The 12,345-nt window shown below is 34.4% G+C and overlaps 1 protein-coding gene across 6 annotated transcripts in view; it reads right to left on the bottom strand.

Annotated features, from left to right (window-relative positions):
* The window catches only part of LOC142336191 (uncharacterized), a 182,804-nt gene that overhangs the window by 153,531 nt on the left and 16,928 nt on the right, over positions 1–12,345 (bottom strand). Inside the window, exon 1 of one of the 6 annotated variants that reach the window (XM_075384831.1) lies at positions 2,443–2,460. The exons of the other annotated variants lie outside the window; for them this stretch is intronic. The gene's annotated coding sequence lies outside the window, so the exon portion shown is untranslated. Of the gene's footprint in view, positions 1–2,442; positions 2,461–12,345 lie in introns of those variants that run through there. 6 annotated transcript variants of the gene reach the window in all.

Below are 12,345 nucleotides of genomic sequence, written 5' to 3'. Positions count from 1 at the left end.
GGCTCATAAAATGCCTAAAGTTTCTAAATTCTATCAAACTAGAATCATATAGACAAATAAGAAGCAAACTTTTCACACTGTACTTTCTTCATTAAAAAATTGAGTTAATATGCACGTGCTTCGAATTGCTTTAACATATGAGTCTACCATATTAAAAAAATTCAAAACATTTGTCTTTAGGGCCCATCTTAAACGTCCTACTTTTTTCTTCGAGTTACATTTTGGAGTGGATGTAAGAAATATGAAGGCAGATTATTGAGTAGAGGCCGAGGAAGCTCGTCAAGAACGGTTGTATCTTAAATTCACAGCCCACCCAGAGCAGAGCTCCCTCCTCTCTCGGATCCTCGAAGCATACGATTCAAGAAGCGACCATGAAATACAACCTAAGAGCTATAACACCTTTCAATGAACTCGTTCATCCAAAGAGAAATATGATATAATCGATAATTCATCCCCTACTCACTGTTCATCGTTTATCAATAACTACTTTCCAGTTTCTCTATCTCCCGACAATAGCAGCTCACAAGAACAAACCACTAACAGTTCAAGCAGGATAGTCTTGTCCAACTCCTCAATTGGCTTAACACAGGAAATGAGAAAACTGACAATAACGATGACACATCTCGTTTCGAGGTTCTAGCTCGAACCATATTTTAATAAAATGAATACTATTTTTATAAAAAAGGAAAAATTAAAAACAAATCAATTTTCAAGCAGGATTAATTCAAGTCCACAATCAATTGCGTGCAATGAGGTTCACATTTACGAAAAAAGAGTGTGACCTAAATCAATTTTCGCACATTAACAGTTCACTCAACTTTTGTCGAGTGAAAAATGTACCAAAAAGTTTATCTGCTCGCAGTCAAAAAGTTTTTGGCGATAGGCAATGTCGTTTGTGTGCGTCCAAGAACAAATGCCGGAAAACATTTGCGCAATGGGGAACGGGTGAATATGCTGCTCCTTGGTATGGAGCGGCTTCATTGATGCAAGCGATAAATGATAGCAATGATACAATGTAGACCCTTGCTTCTCGGATCTTCAGAACACTTCTGTCTAAAATAACGACTCGGCCGTTCAGAAACTCTGTAATCGAAAGAGCACCCGACAACAAAAAAACGAGCCGTGAACTCTACTAGCTTCATCCTTGATTCGATCGTGGACTATTGCAGCAAAGCTTATCAATCTGATCAAGCCAAATGTGAACTTAAATTTTTTTTTCTTCAATTTTTACACACGATTGGCCGTCGAAAATGTAACCAGAGAGCGGGCAATAACATCCCCTACTAACGTTAACATAGACAGTAGAGGCCAGACAGCTCCCAAGTGTATCGCAAAAGAAAGAGCTTCCGAGGAATTTGAAATATTTGTATCAAACCAAGGAATTTGCTGTCAAGAGAGGAGTCGAGCGCATAGTGCATTCCGCAAAAGATGTGTAATTATTCTCAACGCAACAACTTTTGATGCATGGTATAGTCCCTTGCCTCCTTTTGTCAGTCCAAGCAGTGATTTGTTCTACATTTGCTCAATCAGTCCGCAGGGCAACAAAGAAGGCAATCAAATTGCGTCATTTTGCTTTCTCTGGCCATCTGGCCTCTGATTACTGAGATTGGAAACTCAATACTAAACCTCTCTCAACACTGCTGGTATCTTCATGATGGCAATATTGCAGATACCGACGCTGATCTGTGTAAAGCGTTGGATATGTCAACCATTCAGGCGCAAACTGAAATTTTTAGTCTGATCAGAAGGAACAGCAAAGAAGGAATCAAGGTTTTAGTGCTATAGAATCTGATGCTTGTTTTTCCTCCTTTTTTATTGAATGGATTGCTTTTTACTGAATTGAATGCTTTTCACTTGTATGGAATGAGGGTTACTCCGCATCATTGCATGTTATCGTCACTTCTTCTTTGCGCCCAAGGATCATCTCAATTGCCGCGGAGAAGTATGGTTTTGCCCCAACAACTGCTGGGGGATTTTCAGAGGCAAGACCTTCAAATGAAAAGTCATTCTGGATTATACCAGAAGTTTGCAGCCAGCAGGATTACCTCTAGCTTTTACTCAATCAGACTGTTTTGGCACGTCCGGTCCGCAATCACGCTAATTGTAAGGGACGCAAGATTATAGGCATATATGAAATTGGAGCAAACCTTTGAATTTTGTTTCACCCGTTAAGAGACGATTCGCCATTTGTCAAGCAATAAGCGAGGACAATCAATACTGATTGAGTTTTTCAATTCCCAGCCTATGAGTGGGGGAGATTAAAATATGATGTCTAATCATATGGGCAGTAAAGCATTGACGAAAAAAATTTGGGTAAGCGAACAGGAAAAAAACCTGAGAAGGTTTTCAATAGAAGGAAGCGACAGTGATTCCATTGTTGGTTAGAACTGAAAAGATAATAATAGCATTGATCGGTTGTAAAACAATATTACAATAACTTACATCATTACTAAAAAAACGTTGTTCAGCTATTTTATCTACTCGCAGTTGTCACTCTTTTCAGCGATGCCCCTCAATAGAGAGCTGAATTGACTGAAATGAAAGAAAAGTGAATTGGAAAGTAATTGCATAAAACTTTCTGGGATTACTGATCGCAGATTAAAACGACAAAACGCATGTAATTTTGGCCGCACAATTAATATATGAAAACTGAAAGGCCCATGCTAGATTTCACTGGTAAATGTTTTCCAAATAGATAAGAATAGTACAAGAAGCTTCAGAGGATGAAGCATCTCTGTTGCTGATGTAGATAATTAAAAACCTTATCGTGTTGAAGAATTATTCAACAATGATGAAACTCGATAGAACGTGATGTTAATAACTATACGACAATCAAATCTCTTTAACATTTGCTGAAACTCTGTCAACTCTTTTGCTTATAAACCTACTGTAACGGCTGTTTTTGTGGGTAGACGTCTGCTAGGTAGAGTTTACTAACCTTTCACTATCTGACCTTAGATTATGTAAATTTTTATTTTTTGTTCTTCTCTTTCTTCTGTGTCGCATAGCACGCTTTGAAGTGTTCACTTTCTTGCACTCTAAATTGGTCGGCTAGTATCATTTAGTCGGCTTGATATGACTGGTTTGGCAAAAAATTAATGGCTTACTGGAGTATAGTTTCTTAAACAAAAATGGAGGTGCTGTATCAAATCTACCAAAGATCTGACATTCTCAACTGTATTGAGTTCTCTGCATCTTATAGAGCGTCGGGCCAGAAGATTTCCCTCGAATCACAGTGAGAAAAGCCTGACTTAATTCACGTAAATTTCAGTTTAATCGAACACACCCCTCAGATTTAATAAAAAAGATGTTCCTTTGTGCTCGGATGTTATAATGGAAAGCTGGTGAATACATTCTTCATTACATGGCACCTAGCCACTTAATAGTCTAGGATAAGTTGATATATCCATCGTGTCTGCTGCTACTTTACAGTTTTTCCTTTTTTTGCTCCACTGACAAAGGCTTATGTATCGCTCTCCGATTGTGATGACTGCATTTTTCAAGTATAAAATGAATTTGATTACAACACATTTGTTGCAGCTTTGTAGTTCAATGTGGCGTGTAAGCATTCTCCACAGCTTTAGCAACTCATGTCCCTTCCGGGCATGTGAATTTTCTTGGGTCGATGTTTTGATGACAAGCTCTCAAATGATTATACCGATCAATCAATATTATAGAGATGTTGTTTGTTTCTTCTTATGATTATTTCAGAATTCTTCGAGTATTTAAGTCACATATGTGGTGGCTGATTGTGCTCTAATCAGGGGTCATTTGCAAAATACTTCACACATTAACTTCTTAACGTATTTTCTACGGGGCCGACCAATTTTCCATAAAAAGTTAATTTTGTCGCATAAGAACTGAAACTTCAGGTCTTGTCGGTTCAATAGTAATTTTTATTGGATAACAGAAGCAGTCGTCCCATTGTGCCCATCAGGATTATCCAATTTTCCTTCCGTTTAGTAGTTACATCATTCAGTGATTTATTTCCTAATCTTTGTCTCCAAAATTTTTGTCCAATTTTTATGGTAGAAGTTCCTGCTATTCACAAGAATGCGTTTTCATTGACTTTAATCTTTTTTTTTCTCATATCTGATGAGCCAGTATTGTGCATTGAATGGATAGTTGTTCCCAGGGTAGCTTTCGGGGAAGTTAGCTCACTGGCTCAGCCGTAAAAGTAACAGCTGAAAGTTGGGAAATTCTAGCAATATACTATGTTGTATTTAAGTTAATCTCGGCGCCATGCTATTAATGGACTATACCCAATTACGACACTATACAAACGATTACATTTATTATTGTTCCAACCCACTTGTGGGTCGGAACTATATACTTAAAAGGCTTTTTCTATTTTTGTTCAGTCAATTTTGGCCGATCGATATATTCATCGTAGAGTTGAGGCTGGTATCATTAGAGAGCCCGTCCAGCGTAGAATATGGAATCAAAACGAGTTTTTTTGATTTTCGTTTTTTTTACAGGGAGTTATCGAGGAAGAAGGTTTTGTGAATAGTAGACGGAAATCCCTTGTTTTTTTAAACATTTTCAGTATTTTTCACCAAATTTTAAAAATTGTTAATTTTGTTAACAACAATGTTATTGGTTTAACTTTTAGGGACAGACGAGGCTTGTCGACTGATTTTGTGTCTTTTGCTTAATTTTTTTGCTCCAAATATGGCTCCAAATACGCTTTTTCAAATAAAACATTGTTTAAATATGCCCAAATTAGACACGTAACATACGATTTAACAATCTTTGAAAGCTCCAAAAACATCTAGTTGTTCCGACCCCACTTTAGTGGGGAGGGAGGAACTATATACTCAACTGGGTTTTTTTGTTCAGTCAATTTTGGCCGACCGATATATTCATCGTAAAGAATTGTGAGTGGTATCATTAAAAAGCCCGTCCAGCGTAGAATACGGAATTAAAAAGATTTTCGATTTTCGTTTTTTACAGGGAGTTATCGAGTTTTCAAATTTTGTGAACATTCGACTGTTTTTGTTCACATTTTCAGTAATTTTTGCTAAAATTTGGCACAATTTCGCTCATATAATTCAAAATAAGTAAAAAGTTTTAACGACAGAGTCATGTTGTTACCGTTAGAGATAGAAGAGCGTTGCTGAATTGTTTGATTGAAGTTTTTTTTGGCTAAAATTTTTGCTAAATTATCAAAAATATCACAAAACATGCTTTTTGGCCTACTTTGTCAAAGTTTGCCAGACTTAGTGACCTAGAAACTTTAACACAGACTCCAAAATCTCAAAAAGAGCACTAGATGCAATTAAGCGCTGTATGAAAGTCTTCTGGAACAAAAACTTTGCAGATTTAACTTGATAATTATACAAAATGCATCTTTTTTTTCAATATTTGAAGAATTCCACTCAACAATTGGTCTATTTCGCAAACACTTTGTCGATTTGCTGGGCGCGCGACAAAATCAGGGAGATGTTTGATAATATCATGGACTCTTAGAATCAGAGACTTTTTGGTTTTTATTTTGATGCTGCCTTTTTTCAAAATATTTTGCTTTTGTTTTCTTAATATTAATTACTCACAATATTATTTATTCACGGCTCCACTAATGACAGCTTTACGTAAATTTGAGGCCGAATGTAGATACAGTTTGTTTTCAGAGAACCAAATGGTTTTTATGGCTTTGAGGAAGAGTTTTAATAAAATTTAACTGAATTCTTGTCTTTTGCCTTAAATTGTATTTCTTTTGGCAGTCTCATTTTTAGAATTAACCAATCAAAGATCTAAATTTCCTCCTCAGGAGAGGCAAGTGAACCTCTTCTATTCATTCAGTTGTTACCTAATGTCTCTTATGTTATTGAATGTATTTGTTTTAAAGAAATTTCTGTGATTTTTTGAACATGTCAATTTTTTATATTATTTTAGTCAACATTTTGCTTATTCTCAGTAAGTACAACCTTTCCTTCTTATAGAGTAAACACTAATTTTGTGGTCGGTTGTTTTAACACAAAGTTTTGCTTTTGGTACAACGAATTTTCATAAAAAATTTTCTGATTTTTGTGCATAATTGCCCATTTTTGCTGTTGTTTTTGTTTCTTTTGTAAATTGTCACATTATTTAACAATCTAACTGAAAAAAAACATTACAACATTTGAAACTGAACAAAATTTTTGCTTTCATAACATATGGTTAGAAGGAATGCGAAACCGTTCTCTTGCAGAAAATGGTAGAGTTTTTTATTTTTGCCCATTATTTGTTGTTAATTTTTGTTGTCATATGCCAAATATTGTGTAATTAAAGGTCTGAGTGGCCAACTATAGATTAAAAAGAGAACTTAAATAACTGATATCGGTAATTAACTAATGGCTGTTTTGACTTTCGAATTAAATTTCTAAAAAAAATTAATAGCACTCTTCAATTTATCCTTTTTTGTTCTGGTTTGCGTTTTCTTTCCTATTTTACAATGTTGCATCAATTTCGTAAATTAGCCTCATTATTTAGAGCTGTTTTTAATGTTTTGTTGAATCAAAGAATAATTTTTCTGTTGTTTAAACTTTTTATATGATGTCTTCAGGGCTTAGACAATTTGTTTCAGAAGAATTTTGTGAAGTTTAGATACTTTTCAGTTTTTGTGGTTCTTCTTGTTGTCATTTTGTGATAGTCGTTTCACAAAAAGATGTTATGATGATCAAAGGAGACGCAAATGAAGATTTTATACTCTCGCGGTTAATATCTTATAAATTTAATAGCTTCAAAACTGTGGTTTCGTTAGGTGAGGTTATTTTGTAGTCTTATGGTTTAGTCTCATTAATCACAGACGCAATTAGCTTTCCAAGAAGGTGCAAGACAAACTGTCTACTCTTTTAGTCGAACGCTTTTGTTGGCTATGAATTTTGAAAAAAATTGTTTTTAATAAAAAAAAGAGATAGATTTTTGAGATCTGCCAATTTTATTACTGTTAACTTTTAGCTAAGCATCTCTATATACAATTCACATCATTTATCTATTGAAATACAATTTGCTCTTCATAACGGTTTTATTTTCCTTAAATGGTCTTTCCTCTTGGAACAACCAGTTTTCATAAAACCAATTTTCGTGATTTTTACATATTTGCCCCTTTCATGTAGGTTTTTGTTTTCCTTTCACGGTATCACAATAATGGGCGTCATTTGATTTACAAATGTTGCTACCTTCAAAAAATGCAAACGAACATTTTCATTGTTTTTAGTGATCAGCTTAATATTTAATTGATTGGAGGGAAATCGTTTTCGTGCAACTTTTCGTGCAAATTTTTAGTTTTTGCCTGTATTTGATGTTCTCTTTGCAGTCGTATGACATATCCTGGATCATGAAAGGCCACAGTCGCTCTCTATTGAGGTATAAAAGACTCTCAGTGATTTCATTTGATGCGTAATGTTTCTAATCAGTTCGAAATTAATTCTTTTTTTAAAAAAACGCAATGTTTTTAAAAAGTTTGCGCCTTTTGCTCATTTCTAGTCGACTTGTTGCCAAGTCGCATTGAGGAAAAGTCCCATATTTCGTTCCAAAAAAGTGCCGGTTAATCTTCTGAGTATAATTTTATCTGATGCCATTTTGATTTGGTTATTAGTGGTTTTCAAAAAATGGACAAGGAGTTTTGGTCGTATTTAATATTTGTGACTATTTGAATTTTATTGCCGTCTTTTCTGGTAGTCATATTATGGTCGCCAGAGGTCTCATAGAACCTCTGGAGTAGATTGTTTTATTCTTTTAGTAATTTGTTGAATGATATGATAATTTTTTTTATCTCTTCCTCATTTGGTAGACAATTAAGTGAAAAATGTAGATGAACGGGGTCGGAACTTAATGTGCGAACGCACATTACCGAGCCTCCTTGTCGGAATTTTGCTTGCTATACGAGTTTTCTGGAATAAAAAATTTGCCCGTTTATCGAAAAAAGAACAATAATAATACAAGATGTATCATTTATTTTTGGTTTTACTTGGACGAGCAGCAAAATCGGTGCTAGTTTTGGACTCATCTTGCATTCTTGCAATCAATAGTTATTTGGATTATATTGGGGCGCGGTCTCCTTCGAAAAATTTTCACATTTCTGTTATTTTTACGTTGATTACCGACAAGAATTACTTCAAATCAAGGCCCAATTAATGGCAGATCCTATTTACAACAAAATGGGCCATATGAATATTTATGTCTTCAGAGTAAAAGTCATATTTTTTATAGCTTTGACAATGTGTTTAAGTAATTTATAATTGATTCCTTTCGTTTTGCCTTCATTTGTCATTCATATTGCAGCCTCATGACATCGTCCTATTAACAATTGATTCAATTGGGTCCTTTACGAGCTTGAAGACTTATGCAACACTTTCAATTGTTTTCTAATTTCTCTTAGGGCTTTGAATATATTTGTTTGAATATATATTTTTCAATATATATTGGAGGTTGTAATTTGTTCCCCTTTCAAATGATGACGTTAAGGATAATTCCGATTGGCATTGAAAGGATTCGATTAAGAAAGTTTTTAAAAAGTTTAATGGAACGCTACTAAGTTATTCTCATTTTGACAGAGCTCATCAACGTTTGATTGGTCCAAACAAAATTGGCGCTGTTGGTTATGTTTTGATGTCTATAGAGAATAGAAATGTGTTTTTGTAAGAATTTCGTGAGTTTTCGATATTTGTCAATTTTTGTGGTTTCTTTTCTAGTCTTTTTCATACAGAACCATTTCAATGATTAAATCTGGAATCAAAGTACGCAAGCGGAAAATCAAACCTTTTGTGTCTTTGGTTTTCAATGTCCTATATTTTTGATGATTCAACACTGTCTTCGAAAAACTGTTCATGAAAATTTTCGTGCGTATTCGAGGTGTTTGTCCTCTTATGATCCGGTCCCATTAATTAAAAGCGCAACTAGCTTCCCTAGAAGTTGCAAGTTAATCTGTTTGTGTTTTGAGTTGAAAACTTATAAATTGTTTAAAAATTTCAAAATTTTGTTTTTGAAAATAGATTTTTTTAAAATCAGTGGATATTTGAGCTCTGTTATTTTCATCTTATTTCTGTCAATTTTGTAGCCTGGTCTCTGTAACAGCAGCTCGAAGCCACTTTACAGTGAACCAAGATCCAATCTTTGTAGTGTGTTTTTAATCTAATAGTTTCTCGGCTGTGGTACAACGCGTTTTCATGGGAAAAGTGTGATTTTTAGATAATTGCCCATTTGTGAGTTTTATTTGCTTTTCCCCACAATATCACACTAGAGTTGCTCACTTGGCGCTGAAAAAATTGCGATTGAAGATATTTAATGTTTTCCTTGAATCGCTTTTTATCGGTTGCGGCACCGCTTTCTTGTTGAATTTAATTGATAATTATGTTCGTTTTACCGTTTTTTTTGTAGTCGTCTGACATAATATGGACAGTGACAGGTCTCAATTGCTTCGTATGAGGTATAAACTAACCTTGCCAATGAGCCAATTTGATACATTGGTTTTAATCAATTTCCCATTGTTTGTTTTCAAAAATAGAAACGTATTTTTGAATTTTGCGCTTTTTTTCATCTGTGTCGGCCTGCTACCTAGTCTCTTTATTCACAGGTCTCATATCTTACCTAACGAAGTACAGTTTAGCTTTGACAATGTGTTTAAGTAATTTATAATTGATTCCTTTCGTTTTGCCTTCATTTGTCATTCATATTGCAGCCTCATGACATCGTCCTATTAACAATTGATTCAATTGGGTCCATTACGAGCTTGAGGACTTATGCAACGCTTTCAACTGTTTTCTAATTTCTCTTCGGGCTTTGAATATATTTGTTTGAATATATATTTTTTAATATATATTGGAGGTTGTAATTTGTTCCCCTTTCAAATGATGACGTTAAGGATAATTCCGATTGGCATTGAAAGGATTCGATTAAGAAAGTTTTTAAAAAGTTTAATGGAACGCTACTAAGTTATTCTCATTTTGACAGAGCTCATCAACGTTTGATTGGTCCAAACAAAATTGGCGCTGTTGGTTATGTTTTGATGTCTATAGAGAATAGAAATGTGTTTTTGTAAGAATTTCGTGAGTTTTCGATATTTGTCAATTTTTGTGGTTTCTTTTCTAGTCTTTTTCTTACAGAACCATTTCAATGATTACATCTGGAATCAAAGTACGCAAGCGGAAAATCAAACCTTTTGTGTCTTTGGTTTTCAATGTCCTATATTTTTGATGATTCAACACTGTCTTCGAAAAACTGTTCATGAAAATTTTCGTGCGTATTCGAGGTGTTTGTCCTCTTATGATCCGGTCCCATTAATTAAAAGCGCAACTAGCTTCCCTAGAAGTTGCAAGTTAATCTGTTTGTGTTTTGAGTTGAAAACTTATAAATTGTTTAAAAATTTCAAAATTTTGTTTTTGAAAATAGATTTTTTTAAAATCAGTGGATATTTGAGCTCTGTTATTTTCATCTTATTTCTGTCAATTTTGTAGCCTGGTCTCTGTAACAGCAGCTCGAAGCCACTTTACAGTGAACCAAGATCCAATCTTTGTAGTGTGTTTTTAATCTAATAGTTTCTCGGCTGTGGTACAACGCGTTTTCATGGGAAAAGTGTGATTTTTAGATAATTGCCCATTTGTGAGTTTTATTTGCTTTTCCCCACAATATCACACTAGAGTTGCTCACTTGGCGCTGAAAAAATTGCGATTGAAGATATTTAATGTTTTCCTTGAATCGCTTAAGTTTTTATCGGTTGCGGCACCGCTTTCTTGTTGAATTTAATTGATAATTATGTTCGTTTTACCGTTTTTTTTGTAGTCGTCTGACATAATATGGACAGTGACAGGTCTCAATTGCTTCGTATGAGGTATAAACTAACCTTGCCAATGAGCCAATTTGATACATATTGGTTTTAATCAATTTCCCATTGTTTGTTTTCAAAAATAGAAACGTATTTTTGAATTTTGCGCTTTTTTCATCTGTGTCGGCCTGTTACCGAGTCTCATTATTCACAGGTCTCATATCTTACCTAACGAAGTACAGTTTAACTGGTTATCTCAGATTTCATCTGGATCCGTTTTTAAGTATAGATATCGAGCTTTGTTCTTAATTAATGGTTGTTATTATTTGATTTTTATGTTTGTCTTGTCCAGTACTCTCATAAATAGCAAGTCTCAGCCCTCTAATCCAGCGTTTCGTTTTAGACTTAGTTGTTTGTTGAATGATATGTAAATTTTCGGAAAGTTTTCTCTGTATTCCTCATTTGGTAGGCAATTAAATCAAAATGTGGATGAGCGGGGTCGGAACATTATGTGCGAACGCACATTACAGAGCCTCCTTGTTGCTAATATCAATTCTCAAGGCATTTCTCCAGCAAAACGATGAAAATCACCAAAACCCGCCGGTTAAATATGACCTATTACAGAGCCCAAGGTTAGTCTACACAACAGATATCATCAAAATCAAGCAAACAAACTCAGAAATATATATGCCTGCATTCATCTCGCTAACAATTTATGGATCTATTTCGAAATGAGGTTTATCAAAAAAAATATTAAATTACAGATGTTTTTGTCCGGTGACATATGAGTAGAAGGAAAAACACCCAATAATAATACTCAATAATTTAGCTGTGCAATAAAATACGCAGTCATAGATTAGAAATGAAATCGGGCACAACAAATACGTACGTCACTAAATTAAGACCACACTAGTGTCAAAATTTATTACTGGCAAAAGTTGTTAATGGTTTCACCCGGTCTACTGGCCTCCTTTCAATCTATTAACTGGATACGTCAGAAAGTACAACACACAAAAAGCACAAGTTATCTCAAAGTACATACAAAATTAGTTAAGGAAGGAACAATTGATCCAAAATTCCATTGCATAAAAAGTCATTGTATTTTTCCTACACGCCACCGTTATAACGATAGTGAACAACCAGTTTTGTCATAACTATGCCCTCTCAGAGCCTTGACTTTGATACTTGTTAAAATTTATCCGACTCCCTCAGTCAATTTATTTCTAGTCATTTTTTTCAGGGCGCCAAGCTGATTGATGAGCTAAGTGAATTTGCGTGCAATATATTCTCTACAAAAAAAAACAAAAATGACTTCAATTTTTTTTTGAAAAAAAATCAATTGTGGTATGATCTTAAACTGTTGACAAATTTTGTATTCGGACGAGCGTCGCCTCTCCAACTCTCATAATTTTATATAATTCGTTTACTTCTATAATGTAATAATAGTACTTTGAAAAAAATAGTTACTTTTTACATATGTTGCGCCTGCACAAATTCTCTTTACGCAGCGTCTGAAATTCATCCGTAACAAAGAATACAGACTAAACCTTTAGAATTGCATAACTAAAGAGTGTTTTTACTTTACTGGCTGTATTGAAGGA

This window comes from Convolutriloba macropyga, chromosome 3 (assembly GCF_964194025.1).
Source record: "Convolutriloba macropyga chromosome 3, txConMacr16.3, whole genome shotgun sequence".
NCBI lineage: Eukaryota > Metazoa > Xenacoelomorpha > Acoela > Convolutidae > Convolutriloba > Convolutriloba macropyga.
The sequence above is the reverse complement of the archived record's forward strand: the minus strand, read 5'-3'. Positions and strand labels throughout refer to the sequence as shown.